The following is a 26314-nucleotide window of genomic DNA, read 5'->3' on the forward strand; positions in this document are numbered from 1 at the left end:
TAAAACATTAAAAAGGGCCAGGGATGGGCTGGGGATATGGCTCAAGCAGTAGTGCGCTCGCCTGGCATGCGTGCGGCCCGGGTTCGATCCTCAGTACCACATACAAACAAAAGATGTTGTGTCCACCGAGAACTAAAAAATAAATATTAAATAAATAAATAAATAAAAGGGTCAGGGATGTAGTTCAGTGGTACAGGTACCTGCTTGCTAGTTCCTGGCATTCCTGACTGCCTTTATTCAGAGGCATGCAATGTTCTACAAATTTCAATCCTGTTTCTTCCCTAACTAAATGGAAAAAAAATTAATAATCATGTGTGAGGCCCTTGGTTCAATTCCCAGTAGCACAAGGGGAAAAAAAAAGGATGACTAGGGAGTCCCTCTAATCCTTTTCTCCACTGGAGAGGACAAGTAGGAAGGCTTGCCCTAGCTATGGTTGCTATTCCCAGAATTTGCAAAAGCAGAGATAATGTTGAGTCCTCTTCCAAACTCACATGCTCAAGGCTGGGGATGTAGCTCAGTGGTAGAGCACTTGCTTAGCATGCTCAAGGACCTGGTTCCATCTCCAACACTGCAAAAACAAACCAAAACAAAAAACAAAAAACCCAGTGATAAATCAACATGGTCCTACACAGCCTCTCATTCTCTAGGACTAGCACTTCTCAGTCTATTTATTTGCATTCTGACATGATTTTTTGAGTGGAAGAAAACAAAGGAAGATTTATAACAATTAAAGCTGCAGAGAACTAAGAATAAGTACATGGAAGAATGCTGCAAATAGGACCATCCTCCTTTACATATGTCACTCCAGGAAAACTGCCAAGAACCACTCACTTCTCTAGACATACTTCCTGCAGATTCTCCAGACTCTTCCTTAAGCACATGTCTGTATTCTCATTCTCTAGTATTCCTTATTTTTGCTTTAAGATCTCTAAGGGCATAATTTTATATTCTCCAAAATATATGGAAATAGTGTACTAGTATTTAGTAACAATACTAGTACTAGTATTTAGTAACTATTCATCATTATCTGTGTCTCACTTCTGAATATAAATCCTAAAGTCCTATATAATATTTCTACCTATAATAATGAAATTTACAATGTTATGCTTAAATTTTGTTACTAAAGCATTTACCATAATGTCAAGATAAAAATAAGATGGCAAAAAAAAAAATTCTTTTTGATTTAGAAAGTTTTTTTTTTTGGGGGGGGGGGGTCAGAGGTTAGCCCTTTTTATTTTTAGACAGGGTCTTAATAATAAATTGCTTAGGGTCTCATTAAATTCTGACATTGGCTTTGAATTTGTGAGCCTCCTGCCTCAGCCTCGGGAGCCACTGGGATTTCAGGCTGCACCCTGTGAGAATACATTATTTCATTTCTCTTAGCCCTTCAAGAAAAATACAAATTAGGGTTCAGAAACTTCCAGAATTAAAAATCTTCCTAAAAATCAAAATCTATTAAACACAATGTATGTGTTTTAGAAAATCCAAAATAAAATGTAGCTTTTCAATTACTTTATTACATAAAATACTTTTTTTAAGGTGGTAAGTTTACTAAGTGACCTTTCCTTTTTTAAAAAATTTGTTCTAATTAGTTATATATGACAACAGAAGGTACTTTGATTCATTGTACACAAATGGAGCACAACTTTTCATTTCTCTGGTTGTACATGATATAGTCACACCATTTGTGGAATCTTACATGTACCTCGGGTAATGGGCCAAGTGATTTTTCTGATAAAGAAATTCTTCCTCCATCCCCCAACACTGGAGATTGAACCCAGGAGTGCTCTACCACCCAGCACTTTTTATTTTTTTTCGCCCCCAGACAGGGTCTTGCAAAATTGTCCAGGCTAATGTTGAACTTGCAATCCTTTTGCTTCAGTCACCCAAGTAGGCAGGACAACAGATGTCAACAACCACACCAGACTGACAACAGAATTCTTGAAGCAAGCTAAAAACCAGATACAGAGGTTTTGCGCTTTACATAACTATATTTTTAGGCACCAAAATTTCCATTAAGATTTAATGTATGAGCCAGGCACAGTGGTGCATGCCTGTAATCCCAGCAGATTGGGTGGCTGAGGCAGGAGGACCGTGAGTTCAAAGCCAGCCTTGGCAACTTAGTGAGGCCCTATAACTCAGCAAGACCCTGTCTCTAAATAAAATATTTCTTAAAAGGGCTGGGGATGTGGCTCAGTGGTTAAGTGCCCCTGGGTTCAATCCCTGGTACAAAAAAAAAAAAAAATTTAATGTATGGGTAGTTGACAGCAGCCAGATGCCTGTAATCACAGAGACTTGGGAGACAGATAGGACGATCACAAGTTCTAGGCCAGCCTGGGCAATTTAGGGAGACCTTGCCTCAAAATGAAAAATAAGAGATGTAGCTCAGTGATAAAGGCCTACATTCCATCCCATGGGTAGGGGTTGGGTGAAAAAGGATAAGATTTGGGCTGGGGGTGTACTCAGTGGTATAGTGCTTGCCTATTACATGTGAAGTTCTGGGTTCAATCCTCAGCACTTCATAAAAACAAATAAATAAAATAAAGGTTATAAAAAAAAAAAAAAAGAAGAATGCAGGGCTGGGGGTCATAGCTAATTGGTAGAGTGCTTGCCTCACATGTGTGAGACACTGGGTTTGATCTTCAGCACCACAGAAAAATAAATAAAATAAAGGCATTGTGTCCATCCTCAAATAAAAAATATTTTTTAAAAAATGCAAAAACAGGGCTGGGGATGTGGCTCAAGCGGTAGCGCGCTTGCCTGGCATGTGTGCGGCCCAGGTTCGATCCTCAGCACCACATACCAACAAAAGATGTTGTGTCCGCCGAGAACTAAAAAATAAATATTAAAAATTCTCTCTCTCTCTCTCCTCTCTCACTCTCTTTAAAAAATAAAATGCAAAAACAATTTCTTTTATTTAAAAAAGGATAAAACTTCTATGAAATAGAAAATAAACTTGATTAACTCATTAATTAAACTTCCATTTTAAAAAAATCATTTATCTGAATAAATCTTGGTAAGTGAAACTGAATCTCACAAAATAATACAATTAGGAGCACACAGTTTCTTTGGGATTTAAAAAAACACAATTGATTCAACTATAGCTTAACAGATCTCACTGAAAAATGAGTTGAGCAATTAAAGCTATTTATAGATAAGTATGATTAAATTATGGATAAATAATAATTCAACTGAATAAAGTCCATTTATTAAGTAACCAAACTGTTCAAGGTTCACAATTATGTAGAATGAACTTCTAGATTTTTTCCCCCATATTTAAGATTTTACATTTTTCCATCACTTGGTGTAGAAATGAGTGATCTATATAAATGTAAAATGACTGAAAGTGTTAGGGATATTCCATTTAACTCAATTCAAGAAATCAAAAGCTTTCATCTATGGAAACTTTGTGACAAAAAACTCAGTACATTTGTTTTGTTTAAAAAAAAAAAAAACCTGCTTTTGCCTTTGATTTCAAATATGTTATTTGAAGGCTGGAAAGCATAAACTTTTTTAAAGAAATAGAAATACTTGTAATCGAATTATATTTTTTAAAAATTCCATTAGTTATTGATGGACCTTTATTCATTTATTTATATGTGGTGCTGAGAATAGAACCCAGTACCTCACACATGCTAGGCAAGCACACTACCACTGAGCCACCACCCCAATCCTCAAATTACATTTTTTAAAGGAAAAAAAAACTATCCAAAAATCTTGATGTAAAGCTATGGAAATAGTTTTTTCACAACTTCATAAAAAATTAATGAAAGGTTATATAATATCCTGGATTAAAAATTGTAAAGAAAGCTACAAGGATCTCTTTCAGTTTTCAATATTGATTTTTGTTCTCATATCCATAAAAACAGATCTAAATCAACTCTATCTTTTTTTCAAATAAGCCATCTAGTTTTCAAAAAAAAAAATCAAATCAAGAAAAACATAAAACATATTCTTCTTTTAAAATTTTTTTAGTAGATGGACACAATACTTTTATTTATTTATTTTATTTTTATGTGGTGCTGAGGATTAAATCCAGTGCCTTATACATGTGAGGCAAGCACTCTGCCACTGAGCCACAATCCCAGCCCAATGTACATATTCTTAATATAACTTTGCATAAATACTGTGGATTACCTTTAGGTTCCTCAAACAAGTTAAATTTACAACATATGCCACAACCAGTTCACTCTCTGGGGAGAAAACCAATGAAACAAAAGCTCCTCCTTAATAAACAATTGTCTTTGTAGGTAAGCCTCTATCCCAGTGCATTTTTCTGTCAAGTATTAACACCATTTTCTTCTCTCTACAGAAAGCTAGAAATCATATTGCTGGTTTCCTTAAAAATGTATTTTGTATTAGGTCAAGAAAAAAGCCAAGAAAATATTTTGACAGTCTAAACACAAAATACCTTTTCACTTTGTTTTGAAATGTTTCTTATTTTATTTTTGCTTACTTTCCATACCTGAAATGTTCTCAAATATTTCAGTGTCAGTTGTTTACTGTCAATACATCTGTGTATACTTAGGGTTTTTATATTTTATGATTATTATTACAGACAATGCTTTACAGTACAGTGTGGGGGGGTTAAACAAGAGGGCTCAAGTGAAACAAAAGTGGAAAAACAGCAATTTCTCTTAAGTCCTTAAGGCAAGATTCTCAATATCCAAAAATATGGAGTCAGAGGCACAACACAATATATAACACCAACACAAGAGAAACCAAATCAGAAACCAAAAAAATTAATGAAATGTCATCATCTGAGATAGGATAACCATGTAAAGATCTATGAGTAAATAACCCAGCGCTTAGATATTAGAGAGTTGCTCTTACTATACTGAATGGCTCAAGAGTTTCTCAAACTTTGAATTTAAAATTTCATTTTACATTGTGACCTAGTACAAACATGTTTGAGAAATTTCCCAAAATAATACTTTTCCTTACCAACTAGTTTATTCTGTTCTTCTTCATTGTATTTCCCATGCTGATGTAATCTGGAAATTTGATTTTATAAATTACTAACTAATCATGATCCAAAGTTTTAAAAACAGGCTTAATAAAGGGTATCCTGGGGCTGGGGGTGTAGTTCAGTGGTAGAGACTTGCCTAGCATGAAATATATTTAAGGGGGGGGGGGGGTGTCACCTATCCTTTATAATAGGATCCTTTTTGCAATTTGCCTCTAATTGTTTCTTTTGCAGGATGGGCAGGTAGTTTCAGGCTGCTAATTATTACTATTTCCTTAAAAGCAAGTAGTTCTTAAAGTACAGTCCCTTAACCAACATAAGCATCACTTGAGATAAATATAAATTCTTGGGTCCCACCCCAGACTACTGAATCAGAAACCCCAGGTGGAGCCCAGCATGGTGGCACCTGCTTGTAATTGCAGCTACTCAAAGCTGAGGCAGGGGGATCACAAGTTCTAGGGCTGCCTGGGCAATTTAGTGAGACCAGCAGTCAAAACAAAATTTAAAAGGGGTACCCACCCCTTTTGTGGCCCAGCTCAGTGGGATACTGCTCACCTAGCCTGCACCAGGCCTTGGGTTCAAACCCCAATACCACAAAACAAACAAAAACAAACCCCAGGTGGGGCCAAACAATCTGTAGTTAGCAAGTGATTCTGAGGTAAAAAAAAAAAAAAAAAAAAAAAAGTTTGAAGATCTCCACCTTAAAAACTCAGATCTTTAGCCTCTACTCAACAATCCAATTCACAGTGCTATGTTCCAGTCACTAGTCTAAAAGCTCTACAAACACTAACATGTAAAAATAAATAAAAATTTAGAACCCTATTAAATAAAAACTGTTAGTAATTGGGAGAATTCTGGCACCATGGGGCATGCCTGCAATCCCAGCTTTTCAGGAGGGTAAGGCAGAAGGCTCACTAAATTCGAGGCCAGCCTGGGAAATTTAAAAGACTCTATCTCAAAATAAAAATTTTTAGAAAGAGTCAGGGATGTTGCTCAGTGACAAAGTGTTTGCCTATCACGCCTGTGGCCCTGGGTTCAATATCCAACACTCCAAAACAAAACCAAAAAACTATCAGTCTCCCTAATATACAGATGAGAAAAAAAACACAGAGTTAAGCTGATCAAGCCAGGTGGTGGAACTAGAATTTAAATTTATTTTCAATTTAGCAGGGTATGCCTATCCTTGTCATGAATATCTTCCTTCTGATCAAGTCCCCAGTTCCATTCCCTTGGTTCAAGTACTCCTCCCCTTTCCCCTCTCAAATTCCCCGTCCTGTCAACGTCCTTATTTTCTAGTATTATGGCTGTCGTCCTAAAACAAATTTCTAAAGCAGTGGAATGCAAGTTACTTAACCTTGCTTTTTAGGACCTTTTCTCTGGTCCTAGATGGGATCTTAGTATTAATTATGAAGCTGAAGTTTCTAGCCTTTCTGAAGACCTTAGAACCTATTACTGGCACCACCATTAATTTCGCTTATCTACTGTCCTGGCTAGTCTCCACAGGACCACTACTCTCTTCCTGCGCAACTTTCTCGCTCGCTGGCGGCGTCTACTACTCCCTTCCTACAGGGAAATTACTCTTCCCCTCCCACCTCCACCCACCTCCACTCCATTTCGCTGGAGGGAACTTCCACTTCCCCGCGGAACCCTCACCCGATCTACTCCTCGAGGATTTCTTTCCTCGTGTCCCGGGGATCTTCAGATCCACAAGCTGCCGGTCCGGTCTCGGGTCTCTGATCCCAAACTAGCCGAAGGGGGGGGGGGGAGGGGGCAGGGCGCAGCGGTTCCTCCCCCGAGACGGTTCAAGGTCTCAGCGGGTCCGACCCTCGGAAGACCCGCCGCTCGCCATCTCCGCAGGGGCCCTTCCCCTCCGGACGGCCGCCTTTCTCAGGAGACTTCTCACCCGGCTCAGTGCCTTTCCTCAGACGTCCCACTCGGACCCAGGCCGCCCCCTGTCACTCCGGACCCCGGCCGCCCTCGGGCTCCCCACCTCCCTCTCTCTCCCATAGGGGCCACTCCCAGTTCCCTTGACCCCCAGCTCTGGCCGCACCCGCTGCTCCCGAGCTTTCGGGGTCTCCCCTTCTCACTCCCAAGTCGTCCTAGTTATTCCCAAATCACCCCGCCCTCGGACTAGTCACCCCGAGTCACCCCCCTCTCTCTGGGACCCCAGTCGCTAACGTCTCCTCAGGGAGCTACCTCTTACACAGCCGCCCGCAGTCAGCGCCCCAGACCCGAGCAGCGGGATGTCCCAAAGGACCTCCCAGCCTGACCTGCTGGTGTCCGGCGCCAGCCTACCTTCCCAGCGCGAACTCCAGGAACCGGGCCATTCTCCCACCAGCCCAGTCAGGGCGAACTCGCCTCCGCCCTGGCCCCGGCCCCAACCCGGCCCGTAGTCCAGGCCCCCTTCCTCCGGCCTCCGCCTCCAGAGCGCTGAGCTGGAGTTTCCACCCCACCACGGCCTCCAGACCTGAGGCCCACGTTACAGCACTCACCTGCCGGGGCCCCCGACCAACTCCCGGGCTGCTGCCTCTACCTCGGCCGCCAGTAGCCACCAAGCGCCACCACCTCCCCCATGACAACAGGCCCACCCTATATCATACTTCCGACCTATCCATTGGACCGTGGGGCGGCGGCTCTCTGCTATGATTGGTTCAATTTACCCGCCCATCATCGCGTCTTTAACGCCCCTTTTCCTGGACCGTGTATTCGCCCCCGCCCGGACTTGGAGAGCCTTAGACCAAGCTTTATTTGTAATTGGTTGATAGTTGGGCAGTTCGAAGTTTTGATAGGCTGCTTGAAGTGTCTGTTAAGTTAACTGGCAAAGGATGTGACCACCACGGTTGGTTCAAGCTTGTGCAGTTTGGTTGCGCAGTAGAAAGCCAAGAAGGGGCATACACTCACATCCGAGGTTTCTGGGGAAGGGTTAACTCTTTGTTGTGGAATGAAAACTCTTCCCCTTCTCCGGCTCCCTTCCTACAAGGCGAAGCTTATCAGTGCCAACTTACTCATAGAGGTAACCCTTGCAAAACACCAATACCAGAGGTTGTGCTTAAGAAGTATTTCTAATCCCCTGGAAGAAAGGTACTGTAGAGATAAAATTTTCCCCTTTCCTTGAGGTCCCAATGCTCCCAGTTTCCTTGAAGTTCTTTTCGGGAATCTCCATGCTAAAGGGCAAAGAGCAGCATTCTATTTAGCAGCAAACAGTCCACTTCAGTTGCGATTATATAAGTCGTCAATAAAATGAAGTGTAACCTCGAGAGCTCTCCAGCTTCCAGACTCATTCCTAAAGGGCTTCTGACAAGTGACCAGCCAGTCATCAGCAAGTTTTGAATAAGCGGGCCACATTTTACCCTTGTGGATGTTCTGGAAATAAGAATTCCTGCCCCCTCTTCTCCTTCCATCCTTGCTTGGTTTTTTTTGTTTGTTTGCTTGTTTGTCTTTTAATGTTCAGCAGTTTTTAAATAGTCCTACGAGCTGTGTGTCAGATACTTTAAAAGCTTGTGTTTTTTTTTCTAAACCTCTTCCTAGCAGTCTAAATTAGAGCCATTGAATGAATTGCAGTGTTTGTTTGTTTGTTTTTTTCTTTTCTGTCTCTCTTGGCACAATGCACAAGAATAAGTGATTGCATTTTTTATTCATTTGGGTACAAATCACAGTAGGCATTTTTGAGAAATCTGGTGTTGCTATAAAAACTCTTGTGCTCCTAGAAATATATTCATCATTAGCTTTTTTGCTTTTCTTTTTCATTTCCACCCACTTTTCCTGCTCCTGAATAAGAAAATGCTGTCCTAATTACTCTTTGAATTTCTAAATCATATTTAAATTTACCTTCTTCACATATCTACCTATATACTAAGCAAACCCACAGTCCTTGAAACATACACGAACTCCATCAAGGATCTGTTCACCTCACAAGCACTACTTTATGATTGAGATCTTTCTGTGGGACCAAGAATCTGGACTTTGGAAATTTTGTACTTTGCCCCTACCTTCTTCCTGCTAACTCTTTGTTCCTGTCTATTTTACTTACTAACCTATCCTTTGCAGAGCAAGCTACAAGGAAACTAAAACTGTATGGTTTGTTATACAGAAGAAAAAATAATTTTCTAGCTTATATCTTTAAAATGTAAATAAATTACACACTTCTATCACCAAACCAAGTGGAAATTATTCCTCCAGTAACTATACATAAAAAGTGTCTTTTCCTAGTTATTTTCCGGAACTTTACTCCCCCTTCTCTCATCCTCACCTTCCAATTTAGAAATAACCTCCCATTCAATTCACTGACTCAGAAAAAAGCCCATAAAAGGAAAGTGAAAAATCCAAAATAACTTCAGAGATGTCTGAATCATTCACTTAAAGGAAAGATCAGACATTGACCATGGTAAGCTGGAAGTCAAGATGAAAGCCTTAGCTAACATCCCACAATAAATGCAGTAACATGCAAATGTGAAGATGTCCCAATGAGAAGGAAACAGCAATGCATTCTTTCACACAGCCTTTTAATATATCACCAGCAGCTTTCTTCTCTCTAGCCTTGGCAGTGTGCTATACTACCAATTTTAGAGCAAGCTAGAAGGCAATTAATGTCCTGGCAGATAGGAAACAATAACGTCATAGGAGGGAATAGCCATTATTATGGTACTTTGAGTAATAATGGCTCTTGCACAGCCACAGTGACTTGGTGCCATAGAGAACATAGAATTAGGCCAGTCTCACTAAGAGGACCTGCCATCTAAGTTTAGGAACTCAACAAAATTACTATCACAAAATGTGGGGGAAAATTGCACAAAGGTCAGTTATTCATCCTGATTCAAACACTTAATGGCTTTCATAAATGCTTTTGCTCATACATGTATATGTACTTTTATGACCACCATTCTTTGTGAAAATCAGTTAAGAAAGAAAATGTAAATACATAAACCCAGTAAGAAGGAAAGCCTTTTTTATAAAACATGAAAGTTTTAAAATGCTTGGAACTAACAAAAGTCTATTGTGTTATCAAAGACTGTCAGTACTGAAGAGATTATTCCTTGAACCATACGTTTTGATCTTCTGTGCACGAAGTAACCTTGTAATGTAATTACTCCATCCAGCTTCTCTTTTCCTTCCTGTGTTCTGTGCCTCTCCCTGACTCTTGGGGCCCCCTCTTAGAAAGCAAGAACACTGGAGTCTGGGAGTCTGGAGCTTTGTGTTATGTGGCAGGCTTGTGTAGGTGGCAAAGATGGTATCTGTTCAGAGCTACTGGAGCAAGACTAGGATGGCAGGTATATGAAGGGCAAAAAAAAAAAAATAGCCTTTATAAATCCAATTAAGTGGAAAATGGAGGATTCAGAGCCATGTCTCAATATCTGAAGAGTGATATGGATGTTTTGGGCTTTGGTGGGTAGTAATGCTACTTCTTCTCCAGCTCTCTTTTCATAATGTCACTTTGCAAGAGAGCAGAATCCAAATCTCCTTTCATATCTATTTTAGTCCAGAGAAGCAAAATCTCACCATGGCAAAGTTCTGTTTTTTATTTTTGGGATCTCCCCCATACTGCACCCCCCTCCCTCCCCAGTATTCTATACACAATTCTAATTCCAACTCCAACTGGATTAGAGAAACAAACAACTGATGGAGAAGAAAATCACTCAGAAAGCAGACAAGGGCCAGAGCTGTCTGCCACTAGCAGTTGGAAGCAAGCCAAGACACTGGATAAGAGGTGGTTTCCTGGTTAGGGATCCCAGAGGGTGGAGGCAGAAGGGAAGTGGGAGAGAGAGAGAGAAAAGGGAGGAGAGAGAGATAGCCAGGAAAGACAAGACAGAAAAAGAGAGACATTGGGTCAGGAAAATAGAAGGTAAAGAAAACTAGAAAGAGAATCCAGAAGCCCAACTTGAGTGCTGAGCCAGCTTTGAGCCCTGCTCCAACCCCTCCCTGGCTGTGGACTTTACACCAGGTTGCATAATTGCACCAGCAAAGCACAGTCTCTGCCTCTGGTTAAAAGGGGAAGTGTGCCAGGGCTCCAGCCTATGAGACTGTTCTTCTGCCACCTGGAAATCCTCTGTGAGTTCAAAGCCTACTGCTCTGGCACTAAGGCAGACTGACAAGGAAGAATAGATTCATGCAGTCCGCTGAGGTCCGTATCTTCATAAAGGAGACCACTGGCAAAAAAAAAAAAAAAAGTTCTGACCAAACAAAGGCAGATTATCTGGGAGAAGATGTTTTTACCATCCCAACCCGGGCAGCCAGGCTGCTTTCCACCTTGGAACAAGGTACTGTAGTTTCAAGGTTTAAGGCTCTGTTTCCTGGATGGGAAGAAAGAAAAAAAAAAAAAAAAAAAAGACAATGGAAGGGGCTATTCTCTCAGGCAGAACCATTTGCTTTCTAATTCCAGGGCTTGTGTGACTTTTGAATACTATACTATGTTTTCTTATTACTAAGTACATTTATTTTCATCCTCAAGGGGAAAAAAAAAAACAGGAGGCTGAGGCAGGAGGATTACAAGTTCAAGGCCATCCTCAGCAATTTAGCAAGGACCTAAGCAATTTAATGAGACCCTGTCTCAAAAAATAAAAAGGGCTGGGGATATGGCTCAGTGGTTAAGCACCCCTGGGTTTAATCCCCAGTGAAAACAAAACAAAAAAAGAGAAAAGAAAAGAAAGAGCAGTTACCCCCTCAACCCACCTTGCATATTATAAGATGACTTTAAGGGCTTATAAAATAGTTAGGCAATTAGCTCTTAGCTCTGCCATTGTGCTTATTGAAAGGAGCCCCTAGTTACTATCACCAGATCTATGGGTGGATCCACCATTCTTCTGCAGCAGGGAGTGGGCTATACAGAGTACTTAGTACCATTTAAACTTTTGTTCATTCCTGTTTTACATGCGTACAAAGAGTTTCCTGGAAACATGGCTACTCTCCAAGGTTTCTCAGAGTAGAATGCCTTCTAGAACTCCAGTGACCCAATCACTTGGAACCTCATAAAATAGTAGACTCAAACTCGGACTCTCAAACCTAATGTATTAAAATGTGTGTGTGTGTGTGCGTGTGTGTGTGTATGTGTGTATCCTGGCTCTGCCATTTACTAACTGTGACTTTTTGAAAGTTAATTCATCTCCCGAGGCTTCGCTTTCTTCCTTAAGATGTGTATTAGCTATCTTTTGCTGTGTAACAAATTCCTCTACAATTTAGTAGCTTGAAATAACATTAGACAAGCATGGTGGCCTACATCCATAATCCAAGTTACTCAGGAGGCTGAAGCAGGCCAATCACTTGATCTCATGAGTTTGAGACTAACTTGAACAACATAGTGAGACTCCCATCTCAAAAAAAAAAAAAAAGTCACAATCACAGCATTTATTCATTTATTATCTCAAAGTTTCTCTGGGACAGAAATCCTGTTGTGGCTTAGCTGGGTCCTCTAGCTCTGGGTCTCTCAAAAAGACTACAGTTGGGGCTGGGGATGTGGCTCAAGCGGTAGGGCGTGCGCCTGGCATGCCTGCAGCCCGGGTTCGATCCTCAGCACCACATACAAACAAAGATGTTGTGTCCGCCGAGAACTAAAAAATAAATATTAAAAAAAATCTCTTAAAAAAACTTTTAAAAAAAGATGTTGTGTCCGCTGAAAACGAAAAAAAAATTAAAAAATAATTTTCTCTCTCTCTCTCTCTCTCTCTGTCTTTTAAAAAAAAATTACCTTAAAAAAATAAAAAAGACTATAGTCATCCCAAGGCTCATTTGGGTTTTGTTTCCTAGCTCATTCACATGGTTGTTGGTAGGATTCAGTTCTGCACAGGCTTTAAACTAAGCTCTTAGGTCCTTAGGAGCTGGTGGCTGGTGGCGTGCTAGGTGGCTTGCCTAGTGGGCCTTCTCACAGAGCATGTTGCAACATGGCAGTTTACTTCATCAGAGCCACAACAAGAAGGCAAGAGAGAGCACCAGCCAGAGAGAGTATAGCAAGACAGAAGTCACAAATCTTTTGTAATACAATCAAAGAAGTGGCCTTCCATCACTTTTATCACAATCTCTTAGAAGTAAGTCATTAGGTACAGTCTACACTCAAGGAGAGGGGATCACATGAGTATGTAAATACCAGCAGGTGTCATGTTAGAAGCAGCCTACTTTGGGCTAATAATAAATAATATATTATTTGTAGGGTTCATTTAAAAATTAAATGAGGGGCTGGGGTAGAAGCTCAGTGGTAGAGTGCTTGCCTACCACGTAAGTGTCTGAGGCCTGGGTTCATTCCCCAGAAAAATAAAATAAAATTATGAGAGAGCAGGGCATAGTGATACACACCTGTAATCCCAGGGACTCAGGAGGCTGAAGCAGGAGGATTGCAAGTTCCAGGACAGCCTCAAAAATTTAGCGAGGCCCTAAGCAACTTAGTGAGAAGTTGTCTCAAAATTAAAAATAAAAAGGGCTGAGGAAGTAGCTCAGTGGTAAGAAACCTGGGTTAAATCCCCAGTACAAAAATAGTAATACCAACAACAATAATAATCATTAATTGAGAAAATTTATGTTCAATTTGGGGTCATTGTGTATAACAGTATATAACTGGAACAACTATTATTACTATTAATGTTATTATACAGTATCTTTTTTTGGGGGGGCGGGGAGTACTGGTGATTGAACTCAGGGGCACTCAACCACTGAGCCACATCCCCAGCCCTATTTTTGCATTTTTATTTAGAGACAGGGTCTCACTGAGTTGCTTAGTGCCTTGCCATTGCTGAGATTGGCTTTGAACATGCGATCCTCCTGTCTCAGCCTCCCAAGCAACAGAGATTACAGGCATGCAGCCCAGCACTCAGTTTATTTAGTATCTTTAATAGCTCATTTTCTCTTCTAACTACCAGAAGAAAATCTTTTATGAGGACTACAGAGGTAATATATATAATTCAGGACCTGACCATAGTAAGTGCTCCATAACCATTAGTAATTATTAGCATTATTAATGTGTAACATCTAACTGCCTCTCCAAGCTATTGGAAGGAAATTCATGAACTCTGGTAACTCTGGCAACTTTACAAGATTGGTCTTATTTCCATATATTTTGTTCCATTTTTCCTTGAGCATTCTATACTTGCCAGAGTACAAGTCCAGATTTGGGGTTCATAAAATATTATCAACAATATCTAATTTCCTGCCTGCCCTATACCACGAAGGGTATGCTCAAAACCTATAAGATGGACTAATTATAGCAGCACCTCCTACAAAAGTGCAAACCTAGCGCCATTCAGGTTCCAGAGATAGGGAAGTATGCCTGGAAGAATGAGCAGAGACTAGGATGTGTGACCTTTGTTTCTTTCAAAAAGTGCTGGTCACTGGAAGATATGATGAGTCAGTCCTCACCTGAGAATGAAAGGAGAAGGAATCCTGCATAGGATCTATAGACTGGATAAGACAATCAAGAGGAGGCTCCCATACCTTCCTTGGAAGTAGTAAGAAACACGAGATTGAATAAAGAGCAATTTTGCAATTAGAAAGTTGGAAGAAGAGAGTCCAGTTTGCAACATGATGCCTAAGAGCTTGGGGTGACTAGGCAGGGCTGGATTGAAGCTGGCTTCCTTATAAGGGAAGAAGAAATTGAGGGTTGGCCTGTGGCCAAGGAAAACAAGGAAGTATAATTAAGGAAACCCCATTATTTAGGTTTTGAGTAATTTCTTAGGGCACACATGATTATTACATAAGACGGGGCGGGGGGGGGGGAAGAAAAAATCTCCTGAAGTATAAATGTGTCTTAAACCAAAATTCTCTAGAAAGGTCCAAGTCTGCAACTCATTCCATCTCATCTTTTCAGACCAGGAATGTCTATTCAAATTATTTCCTTCACCCCCACCCCCTGTCAATATTTGCACATGTTCTTCTGTGTCCCATGCAGAAGAAAACTATCCTTACTAAGAAATGTCTGGAATTCTTTCCAGATCCAGAGTTACCTTCTCTAGCAGCACCTGCTATGGTGTCACACATCAAAGCTAAAGTAGTCACAGGTAATAATGACCTGCACCTCTGCCTCCAAATCAAGTCACCTGTGCAGCTGTGATTTAAAGAAGCTTAGCAGTTTTCTGGGATACACTATTCTGGGCCCCTTCTCCTCCTGACACATTCACAAATGTTATCACATTGTGCACAGAAATACTCAAAGCAGAAGTTGCTGAGAAAGTGCTGAAAGGATAAAAGGAAGGTATGTACCAATACCAAGTTCCTCTTCTGATGACTCTTATCTTCTCTCATTCCAATTCTGTGTTTCCTCTATGTTTTAGACAGAGGAGATTGAAAGTTTCAATACCTCTTAATAACTCAAAAAGACCTCTGTCTGCCCCTTGGCAGTTTGGCCCATTTTAGAAGGGAAAGAAGCGGTCTGACTACACAATAGGAATGGTGTATTTATTTACTCAGCCCTTTCCTATGCTGCAGCCAGAGCATCAGCCATTTCATTTTGCCTTCAGGAAGTTCATTTAGTGGTAAGCTTTCTTTCTTTTCCTGTTAGTTTCCTGCAAAAGGACATCAGTATCTTCCTCAGGACAGCAGCTGATAAGAAGGATGTTGTTGCTCAAGTGAAGACAAACATATTTCCTATTACAGACCCAGACCATCCCAGGGCATTGGGATTTGATTGTGGAAATAACAGAAGAACCTGATTACCACGCCTACTTCCCTGGTGCCATCTTCTTCCTGAAATACTCTCTCTAGTGGGATAAAATAATTATATCTTCCACTGAATAGAATTTCACACTTTCCCAAAGTAGCATCAAGTTATATAGAAGCAGAGTTGGAGGCGCTGCAATTGGCTTAGCCTAGTAGTTGCATTAGAGGGTTAACATGAGGAGGCAGCTTAAAATTTGCCTAATTTTATGTTTCTTGGAAACCTGACAAATCATATAGGTTTTCTCTAAGTTGGATTCCATTTACTTGCTCCCTCTCATCCTACAGATCACTTTCAAAGTTATTATTACAGGGGGCCTAGCCATCATTGGGTCACGTACCCCTCTTACACACACTGCACTTCCACTTTGGATACACACATTCCCTGGGTATAATTGCTTGGTGACTATCCATTCTGCTGTGAGTCAGCACTGTGATCCAAGGACCATATCCTTCCTGCTCGTGGCTTGTGTGAGACCATCTCACACGTGACTGAGTTAACTCCCCTGCTGGGCGATGTGGCATCAGGCACCCATGCTGCTAGACTGCTCCACTCTTCTAGGTTTCCAGTGACTGTGTCTTTGTGCCTGGAGGTGTCTTCCTACAGCCCCTTGGGTGGAGCTATGCTCACCTGTTCCTTTGTAATATAACCCCTTGCCCTGTTTAAGATAGAATGTTCCATGTGTGTGTCCCCTTCTCTTACTCTGTCCTTGGGTGTGGCCTACCAGGATATCAGTCAGCCTGCTGACAGTAGACATCATGAAGATAGACTCAGCCTCCTGAAACCTGACCCCTTGCTTCATTTGAATAGCTTCTCCTCAAAAAAAGCACGTGTGTGTGTGTGTGTGTGTGTGTGTGTGCGCGCTTGCTCTCTCTCTCTCTCTCTCTCTCTCTCTCTCTCTCTCTCTTTCTTTCTCTCTGCCTATCTCCCTGCAGACCCTTAAGGTCAGAGGAGCCGTCACAGCGACCCCAAAGAAAAAAGTGTTTGTGTCTCTTGTGTGGTTATTTTGTGCAGCCCAGTTAGCCCAGTTTACCTGGAGTGACCCCGAGCCTTTTAGTCTAGAGAACAAAAATACAGCAATGGCTGCCTAGCACAGGACCTGGCCATCAGTAGATCACTAAAGATCTAGTGAGTGAATGGATGAATGAATGTCTCTAGGAGCCGCCTTGCCACTAGACACAATCATTTATTTTGGGGTGGTGCTCTGGGAGTTATAAAAAAAGCATGTGCTAATTATCATATCATAATCACTAGTGGTTATAGTAATTAGTAGGTAAAAGCACAGTGGTGTAGTACGACTAAATAAAGCTCTCCACTAGTATGTGCAGGGCCATCTCTGCACTCTGAATTTGAAATCCCACTGCCTATCTGTGGACAGGGACATTCCTTTGGGAAATTCTATACAGAGTTGCCAACACTGGGAACAAGGAGAACTCAATTTCCCTAGACTCCATGAAAGCTTTCTGGTCTAAAATGAAAGAACCAGGCCCTCTGCTACTTTCCCTTCAGGCTCTGAGGCTTATTTCCCTATCAAGGGTCTGTGCTGAGTCACCCCTCCTCCAGTCAAAACAAGTCAACTCTCTGGGGACATGGAGGGGAGTGGGAAGTAAGGACTCAGCCTGCTAATCTCCTCCTCCACCCATTTGAGGCCAAGGTTCACGGCCTTGGCCCTCTGCCGGTGAACTAGAGGGCTACCCGAGAGGGGAAAAGACTCTTCTGTTCCTTTCCTACCTCTAGAGCACATGGTCTTTTTTTCCCCCCTCTTTCTTCTGCCGTAGGGAGATTAGAACAGAAGAGAAAGGAAGACTAAACCTGAGGGCACAGTACTTTGAAGGATGGAAGGGAAGGTATGGGCAGGGGGAGATGAAATGGGATGAAGGATGTGAAGACATGAAGAATCCCTGGAGATTCTTCAACAGTTCTCACATTCAGGACAGCCAAGGCACAGCCCAGTTGCCAGGACACCAAGAAACCCAGAAATGTAATCAGTGGGAGGTGCTGACGACAAAGAAGCAGGCAGATCTGATACACAGGCCCCCTCTAAAGAGCTACGCCCTGTGGGAGACCACAGACTGCTCAAGACTGGGTAGCAAAGGGAGAGAGTGGATGTTCAGCATAAGACCCTGAATCAGAAGGCCCACACTCTATTTCCAGCTCATCTGCCAATTTGTGGGGAGGACCCCAAGCAAAAGATGACTGTCAGAGATGTGACTTAATCAGATGCCTATGGGATGGGCACAAATTTTCAGGAAGCTTTGAAATCTCTAGATGAAAGGAAATGCCAGGAAAAGCTATCATTACTTTGAGCACTGATCATAGAGAAGCCAGACCATCTCAGAGCCTGTATCAGAAGCTGCAGTATTTCCATCTTGAGTGGACCAGTCCCTGGAGACCTGGTTTTCTGTTAGCATTAGTCGAGAATAGGGTCAATGGTGAGGTCCTTAAGGAATACAACCAGAAATCCCAACACTGGAATATAGAAATTTCCAACCAAGCTTCAACAGTTGTCTTATGTGGACTGATTCTGACCAAGCCTAACTTGCCAAGGGGCTTGACTACAATTTGGTAACATTTCTCTCTCTTCTCTCTCTTTTACATGTGCATAAAGCTACTTTAAAACTTGGGCTTGAACAGTTTCAGCTACTCAGGAGGCTGAGGTAGACAGGAGGATCACTTGGCCCAGGAGTTGGAGGCCAGCCTGGGCAAGATAGCCAGACCCCTTCTTGGGGAAAAAAAAAAAAAGGAAGTTTTGATTCACTAAAGGACACATGGACTCCTAAATGATTATCCCAATTGTGACTCTCCATCTCTACACAAACAATCAAACAAATAAATAAAAGGGAACATGTATGCTTAACATAGATCATTATTCTATTTGGCAGCTTGTGACCCTGATATACTCTTCTATTCATCCCTTGTGTAGTTTAACCATAAATATTCTCTTCCCCACTCCTTCTTCTTGTCTCTGTTCCTTGAACCATCCAGACTGTCATTGCAAAGGAGCTCATTTGTCACTGAGTTCATGAGTGAAATTACATTCCCCTTCCTGGTCTCTCCAAAACTAATAGGCAGACTACACTCAGAACAGGCCTTTAAATCAAGCCTGGAACAAGTTCTTACCTGTCTTGAATGAACTAAAAAGCAGCCATCGCAGTCACTATCGCCATAGGAACAGATATGATTTTTCTACTCTTGCATGACGTCTACAAAATTTGCCTAGCTGTTGTAAAGCAGATCACTTAATAAAGCCAGAGCTGCTGCAGACCAAGAAAAATCTCAAGAATGGACATGTGCCTGCTGGGCAAGCTCCCATGGCGAGAGCTGAGCTAAGTCTGTGGTATCACAAAAGGGAAGGTAAACTCAACATGGTCTCATCTCTCAAATCCCCAAATCTTGGATCTCAATGTCACTTTCCAAGTTCTAATAGAGTTAAGCTTAGGAGATAGATAGGTAGATTTCCCTGCTTCAAAGTGAAGGTAATAACTACATGGAACTCATTACCCAGGGAGGGAATATCATCTGAATACATAAAATATCAGAGCAAATTTATTCATTGTAGGGCTGTGCATGAATGAAGCTGTAGGGATCTTGAACTAGCCATTTTCAATCCTCCTCCTATGTAGAATCCAAGTTCTTCTCCTAGTCCCAGGATTCCAGTTTGGTAGGTTGGAATAGGGCCCAGGGATCTGTATTATATTTTGGTAAAGCTTCCTCAAGTGATTCTAATCATAACTGGGTAATGAGAAGATTGGATAGAATGTAAGGTCTGAACCAAACTGGATAATCCCTATAGTCCTAACTGTCAAACTGCTTGTTTGTGAATGACAACTCAGACTAGATAGAGCTGGTGTCCTTGTGACATGGGAACAAACTCCAGAGCAGCCATTAGATTCCAAATCCATGGATTGAATCCAGCAGGATAATAGTCCTCTGTTTCCTGGCTCATTTAGAGCCTTCTCCAAAATCAGTCTTTCCCACCTCAGGGATGAACCAGCTGGGGCTTTTAGAACAAGGTACTACTTTTGGAAGGAAATATTCAGATTTGCTTACCAGGATGAAGTACATACTTTTCTCCCCATGAAGTACTGGGGATTGGACCTGGGAACAAGGCTGGGAACATGCTAAGCAAGCACTCTACCACTGAGCTACACCCTCTAGCCCTTTTATTTTATTTTGAGACAGGGACTTACTAAGTTGCCCAGGTTGGCCTTGAACTTGTGATCCTCCTTTCTCAGCCTCCAGAGGTTACTAGTGTGTGCCACTGTGCCGGGCTTGCAGACTTCTTTATATATTTCCCTCATGACTCTTCTTGCACAGTTTTTAAACACAATACTAAACATTCATTTATTTACTAAATATTTACTAATTGAAAGCTAGATATATACTCTAGACTAATGGTTTATTGCTAAGGATATAAATTAATAAATAAATAAGATTATGGTAAAACAGACCAGACTAAAAGGTTTTTAGTTGTCTAGTATGCTCTCAGAAACTACTTTTCATTGTAATGGCTAGAGACACCATAGCCATCTCAGGAAACTCTATTAAAGAGTCATTTTATGCTCTTAGGAACACAGCATATAAGTTCTTAGAAGATGGAGCTAACCTGAGGCCAAGAAAAACTGTAAAAGGAAGTTCCTACCTTTTCTTCTTGAATAATAACAATGAACTTGCATGGAGTAAGAATTATGTGAAAATGCTTACCTGTCCTAAATGACCTAAACAGCAATTGTCCCAGGTCACAATCATCAAAGGAATAGATGATTTTTCTGCTATTGCACAGCACCATAGTGAGCCTTTAGTAGTTTTTTTTTCAATATTTTTATTAGTTGTTGATGGACCTTTATTTATTTATTTATCTGTTTATATGCAATGCTGAGAATCAAACTCAGTGCCTCACGTGAAGTAGGCAAGTGCTCTACCATTGAGTCAAAACCCCAGTCTCCCTTTGAATTAATTAAGCTTGATTCCATTTCTGATACCTCCAATGTATCCTTGTACAAGTCACAGAATCTTTGACCCTTACCTTCCTCCTGAATGAAACAATAGCTACTTGCCTATTTGTTATATGATTAGAAATCAAATGTTTTTAAGAGTCATTGGCCCGTGCCTGGCATACCACAGGTATTTGAAAAATGGTCGTGGTGATGACACAGGGTTGAAACTTGGAACAGATCATCAGAATCTGACAGGAACCAACTTGTATGGTCAAACTGACACCTAGTGGTACAATTTTAGAACATGTAAAAAGTAATTGCTGGTTTGTAACTTAAATTGGGGAATCACCAGAAATCAAGGAAGCACCTGCTTTATGTGAGTTAACAGTGTTTAATCCTCACAAGTATGCATGTTATAATGACTTGCCAAGCTTTTTTTTTTTAACTTTATTTTTTTTTATGTGGTACTGAGAATCAAACCCACTGCCTCACATGTGCTCGCAAGCACTCTTCCACTGAGACACAACCTTAGCCCGGCTTGTAAAGCTTTTAAAACATACCATTTGGACCTAGTGTGATGGCATCTGCTTGTAAACCCAAAGACTGAGGCTAAGGATTACAAGTTTAAGGCCAGCCTCAGCAACTTTACAAGATTTTTGGCAATTTAGCAAAAGCCTATTTCAAAATAAAAAAGTGCTCTGGATATAGCTCAGTGGTACTGGGTTTAATCTCCAGTATTCCCCTCCTCCCTCCCTAAAATACCTACTATCTGGGTCTCACCATCTGATTTACCTTGCAGGAGGTGTGGCTCAAATTGTGACATTGTATAAAAATGATTTTAATATGCAATAGATCCATGAGATAATTATTATCCTCATTTTACAAATGGTGAAAGTAAAACTCAGGGGTTGGAGTTATGGCTTAATGGTAGAACACTTGCCTAGCATGTTTGGGGCCCTGGATTTGATTTCAAGCAATGGAACAACAACAACAAAAAGTAAAACTGAGAAGGAAAAGTTATTTCCATAAAGTCATACAGAGTAACTGCAAGAATTTGAACTGAAATCTACCATTTTCCCATTACATCATGTTGTCTTTGCAGAGACTTTTGAAGGTCGGAATTGCCCCTTAGGTTCTTCCTGTGGAAGTCTCGACTCAGGGCATTGGGGGAATTAATTGCGTGGTTCTTTGAGCTGAAGCTCTGCCAATAACTGTTTGGTATTGATGGGGCAGCAAGATCCAATGAGGGCACTGACTGCCTGATCCATTCTCTAGATTCTTTCTTTTCAGAACTTTAAATTCACCTGCTCCTTTGATGGATAAATTAGCAGTGTGAGATTGTTTGGCTCCAAACTGAATAACTACAAGATAAATTTAAATTTTTTTCTGAGATCACACAGATTAAATATCATCTGCTTTTGAGATCCATGAAAGTGCTGACTATATTGCTGCCACACATTTACCAGGTTGGACAATAGCAATTGAGATGATAAACATTGTCAGATAAAGGAAGATGAAAGGGCCCAGTCGTAACATTTGATACTGTTTTCTAAGTTAGCCTGCCACAGATGATCTTGAAAGCTCAGGGAAGCCTGAGTTTGTTCCAAACCCATCCTGTAGGGACAGCTTCTTAGTGCAGGCTTAGAAAATGAACAAGCCTCATTGGTTTGTTTGTTTGTTTGTTTTTTAATATTTTCTAGTTGTAGATAAATACAAATAATGTATGTGCATGTACAATTTATTACAACAAATTCTACTATTATATATGAATATAATGCACCAATAAAAAATGTTGATTAAAAAGATATAATTATCATACCATACAATTTGTCCATTAAAATATACAACTCAGTGGTTTTTAGTGTAGTGACAGGGTTATGTGACCATCACCGCAATCTAATTTTAGTACATATTAATTGGGCTAAAGGAAACCCCATTAGCAGTCAATTCCCATTCCCAGCCCCACCCACCTCTCCCAGCTCTAAGCAACCACTTATATACCATCTTTATGGATTTGCCTATTCTGGACATTTGCATAAATGGACTTATGTATAGGTGCCCTTTTGTTTTATGCATCAGTTGGTCATTACTTTTTATTGCTGAGGTGCACCAAATTTTATTTATCCTTCATAAGTTGATGGCTATTTGGACTGTTTCTGCTTCTTGGCTATTATAAATACTGCTCTATGAACATTCATGTCATTTTGGATTTCTGGCATTATGATTTTTTGTGTGCTTCAAAGTAATAATTAAAGCCAGCTGTTGTGCCACATCCCTATAATCCCAGTGGCTCTGGAAGCTGAGCCAGGAGATCTCGAGTTCAAAGCCAGCCTCAGCAAGAGCAAGGCTAAGCAACTCAGAGAGACCCTATCTCTAAATAAAATACAAAATAGGGCTGGGGATGTGGCTCAGTGGTCAAGTGCCCCTCAGTTCAATCCCCAGCACCAAAAAAAAAAAGAAAGAAAGAAAGAAAAGAAAGAAAGCCCAATAATTTAAGTATATATTAAAATTCTACCATAATTTAAAAAATATTTTCTGGCTCTTCATTTAAAAAAAATATGATGGAATCTCAGAAAAATCAGAGTGACTAGTTTACACTTGACTTCTGAAAGATTCTGCTGCTGTCTTCAAAAGAAAACCTCATTTTATCCAAAGACAATAAACCTTCCAAAGTCAGGAAACCTGTCTTACACTTGCTGGCAGAGTTGTAAATTCAAGGTCAGCCCAGGCAATTTAGCAAGATCCTGTCTTACATTTGCTGGCATATCCATGATGACTACTGGCACATGTATTTGTTAAATGTTTTCTGACAATAGAGATTATCAAGAAATGAGAGGGCAGGGTGGAAGAATCAAGCAATAACCAACAGGAGGTGGTAGCGGAGAGAGTAAATTCTAACAGTGCTTTTCTTCTGCTCCTCAACCCCCACTTTGCTGTTTCTCTGGTCTTTGTCTGGTCTGTTGGTGGTTCGCGGTTCGATAAGGGGGATAACTTAGATGGAATGTGTAAACTAAGAAAACCATGAATCTTTATTGAAACATGGAAAATTTCTCTAGATCCTAAGAAACACCTGCAGGGTTCTTCTCCCACCCGCTGGGCCAGACCAAAGCTTCCAGTGAATGGTAAGATGGGAAGCAACTTGCCTCATCAACCAGTGGAACTAATGAAGGCAGAAGAAAGGGAGGGCTAGTGAAAAGAAGACAATGGAAATGGTCAGTGAGAAGAAAGAACTGGAAGGACAGGTAGAGTCCGTTAGGAAGGATTCGTGGAATTCTGGAGCATTTTTGTCCCTATGACATTATTCTTGTGGATAGATTAGAAAAAACACAAGGATGGGGAGGGATGCCAGCCTCTCTGTCTGTGGTAAAGAAACAAGCAAACCTCTTTGGAAACAGGAGAGGAAAAAGAGCTGTCACTGACCCCTGCCAAGCTTATTCCTTTCTCCTGTTCTTCCTCTTACCTGGAGGTTCTCCCTCCTCCCCTCCATCTATCTCAGATCCCAGGGTTGTCCTGCTTTTCCAGGACAACCCAATCTCCCTCCTCCCCTGAACTCCTTCAGCACATCTGCTGTGTACCACACAATCTCCACTGGATTAGGCATATTGTCTGGAAAGGTTCTTGTCTGTGTGTCTTATGAAACCCCTTGTAAACTCCTCGAGGACAAGGGCCATTTCTTCTGTGGCTGTTACATCTCCCACAGTACTGATGGCCTAAGAGACCCTGTGTACCGCCTTGCTGGCTCACTTACTGTAGGGTTCAATTCAGCTCTCTAGCTCCTGCCAGCAATGCAAAGAGTGCACAATAAAGTCCTTTCACTATTAAATTCAAAGATAGAGGGGCTGAAAAAGTACTGGTAAAGAATTATTCATTGTCTCAATTGCCTTATGGGAGCCAGATCCCAGAATCCTCAAGTTAGATGTAGAAATAACTTTGATATACTGTACGTGGATGCTCATTAGATTAGTATTTTACTTAGATGAAATATTTAAAACAGAGAATAAAAACAGATTGCAAAAATTAAGAAAAGGGAAGATTTTCTGTTTTATGGCTAGCTGATATTCCTCAAAGCTCTCTCCTGGCTATGTTTCATAGCTGCTAGTATATCAAAAGTAATATTTCCCCCTATTTCCTCATGGGGGAAATATTACTTTTTATATTTCAATGACAACAACATCACTGAAAAAGAGGATGTGATTAAGGGAAAGAAAAAAGAAGAGAGGTTCATGCTGCCATTATTTTCACTGTTGAATGTTTCAATGCTTTTTAGGGTATAAATAGCAATCAATATTTAGGAAAGGAAGCTGGATTCACACTATTTTGAATTCTGGGTATCTTCTTTACCATGGCTATTTTTGGGGCTATCATGTGCTCTTAACTCAATCCTGTCTTATGATACAGTTTGCAGCTGTTCCTAAATCTTTTGCAATGTCTAAATCTTTTAAGTATTAAGTATACTGAAGCTCATGAGAATTGCTAATTGGCCTTGGGAAACTGTGGCATCATTTTCCCAGGAGCTAAATGTGTTCATACTCATCCACTCAGTATGAAGGGGGAGAGAACTGTGTTGACTTTTTTTTTTTTCCATTATAGTCCTGTGATATGGCTTCCATGTTGACCTGTGGAAGCAGATTAAAAAAAAAAAAAAGTCACTTGAACCATTTCTTTCTTAAATAAACAGAATTCTAGTTTGGGGTCTAGAGGGAAATCTTATAGCTTGCAAATGTATTGAGTCCTTCCTTCCTTCCTTCCTTCCTTCCTTCCTTCCTTCCTTCCTTCCTTCCTTCCTTCCTTCCTTCCTTCCTTCCTTCCTTCCTTCCTTCCTTCCTTCCTTCCTCTCTCCCTCCCTCCCTTCCTTTCTTCCTTCCTTTTGTGTGAAGCAAGCACTCCGCCACTGAGCCACAACCCCAGCCCCCCCCACCCCCGCCCCCAGCCCTTTTTATTTTCAGACAGGGGCTCACTAAGTTGATGAGGTTGCCTTCGAATTCGGGATCCTGATGCCTCATCCTACCAAGCCACTGAGGTACAGGCATGTACCACTACACTTGGCCAATATTAAGTCTTTTGATATTTCTACTCTAGTAAAATTTGGAGCTTGGACTTATATATGACCTTTGGGGTATTGAAAAGTAAAGCCTGTCACCTAATGTAATCTCAGTCTTCTTTAAATCTCTGTGTTAATGGTGAATATTAAGAAATCAAGTCAAGGGCTGGGGTTGTGGCTCAGTGGTAGAGTGCTTGCCTAGCATGTGTGAGGCACTGGATTTGATCCTCAGCACCAAATATAAATAAAATAAAGGTATTGTATCCATCTACAATAAAAAAAATAAATCAGGTCAAGCTGAGTTCGGTGACATACACCTGTAATCTCAGCAATTCAGGAGACTGAGGCAGGAGGATTACAAGTTGCCAGTATCACAATTTATTGAGATCTTTGGCAACTTAGTGAGACCTTGTCTCAAAATAAAAAGGATGGGGGATATAGTTCAATGGTAAAGCTCCCCTGAGTTCAATCGCTAGTACAAAAAAATCAATCAATCAATCAATCAATCAATCAATCAATCAATCAAGTAAAGTAGGTGAGTGGCACATTGCCCCTGTAATCCCAGCTGCTCTGGAGGCTATAGTGGCAGAGTTATAAATTCAAGGTCAGCCCAGGCAATTTAGCAACATCTGTCTGAAAATAAAATACAAAAAGCTGGGGATATCGTTCAAAGGTAGAGAGCTTGCCTGTGTGAGGCCCTGGGTTGAATCCCCAGTACTGGGGGGAAATAAAGAAAGATA

At 40.9% G+C, this 26314-nt stretch overlaps 1 long non-coding RNA gene across 1 annotated transcript; it reads right to left on the reverse strand.

Annotated features, from left to right (window-relative positions):
* Positions 1–489: 489 nt before the first annotated feature.
* On the reverse strand, positions 490–7669 carry LOC144377881 (uncharacterized). Its single transcript, XR_013439117.1, has 2 exons — positions 7459–7669; positions 490–568 (listed from the first exon to the last, which is right to left on the reverse strand). It is a non-coding gene; the product is annotated as an uncharacterized LOC144377881 (long non-coding RNA).
* Positions 7670–26314: the final 18645 nt, after the last annotated feature.

This window comes from Ictidomys tridecemlineatus, chromosome 5, assembly GCF_052094955.1.
Source record: "Ictidomys tridecemlineatus isolate mIctTri1 chromosome 5, mIctTri1.hap1, whole genome shotgun sequence".
NCBI lineage: Eukaryota > Metazoa > Chordata > Mammalia > Rodentia > Sciuridae > Ictidomys > Ictidomys tridecemlineatus.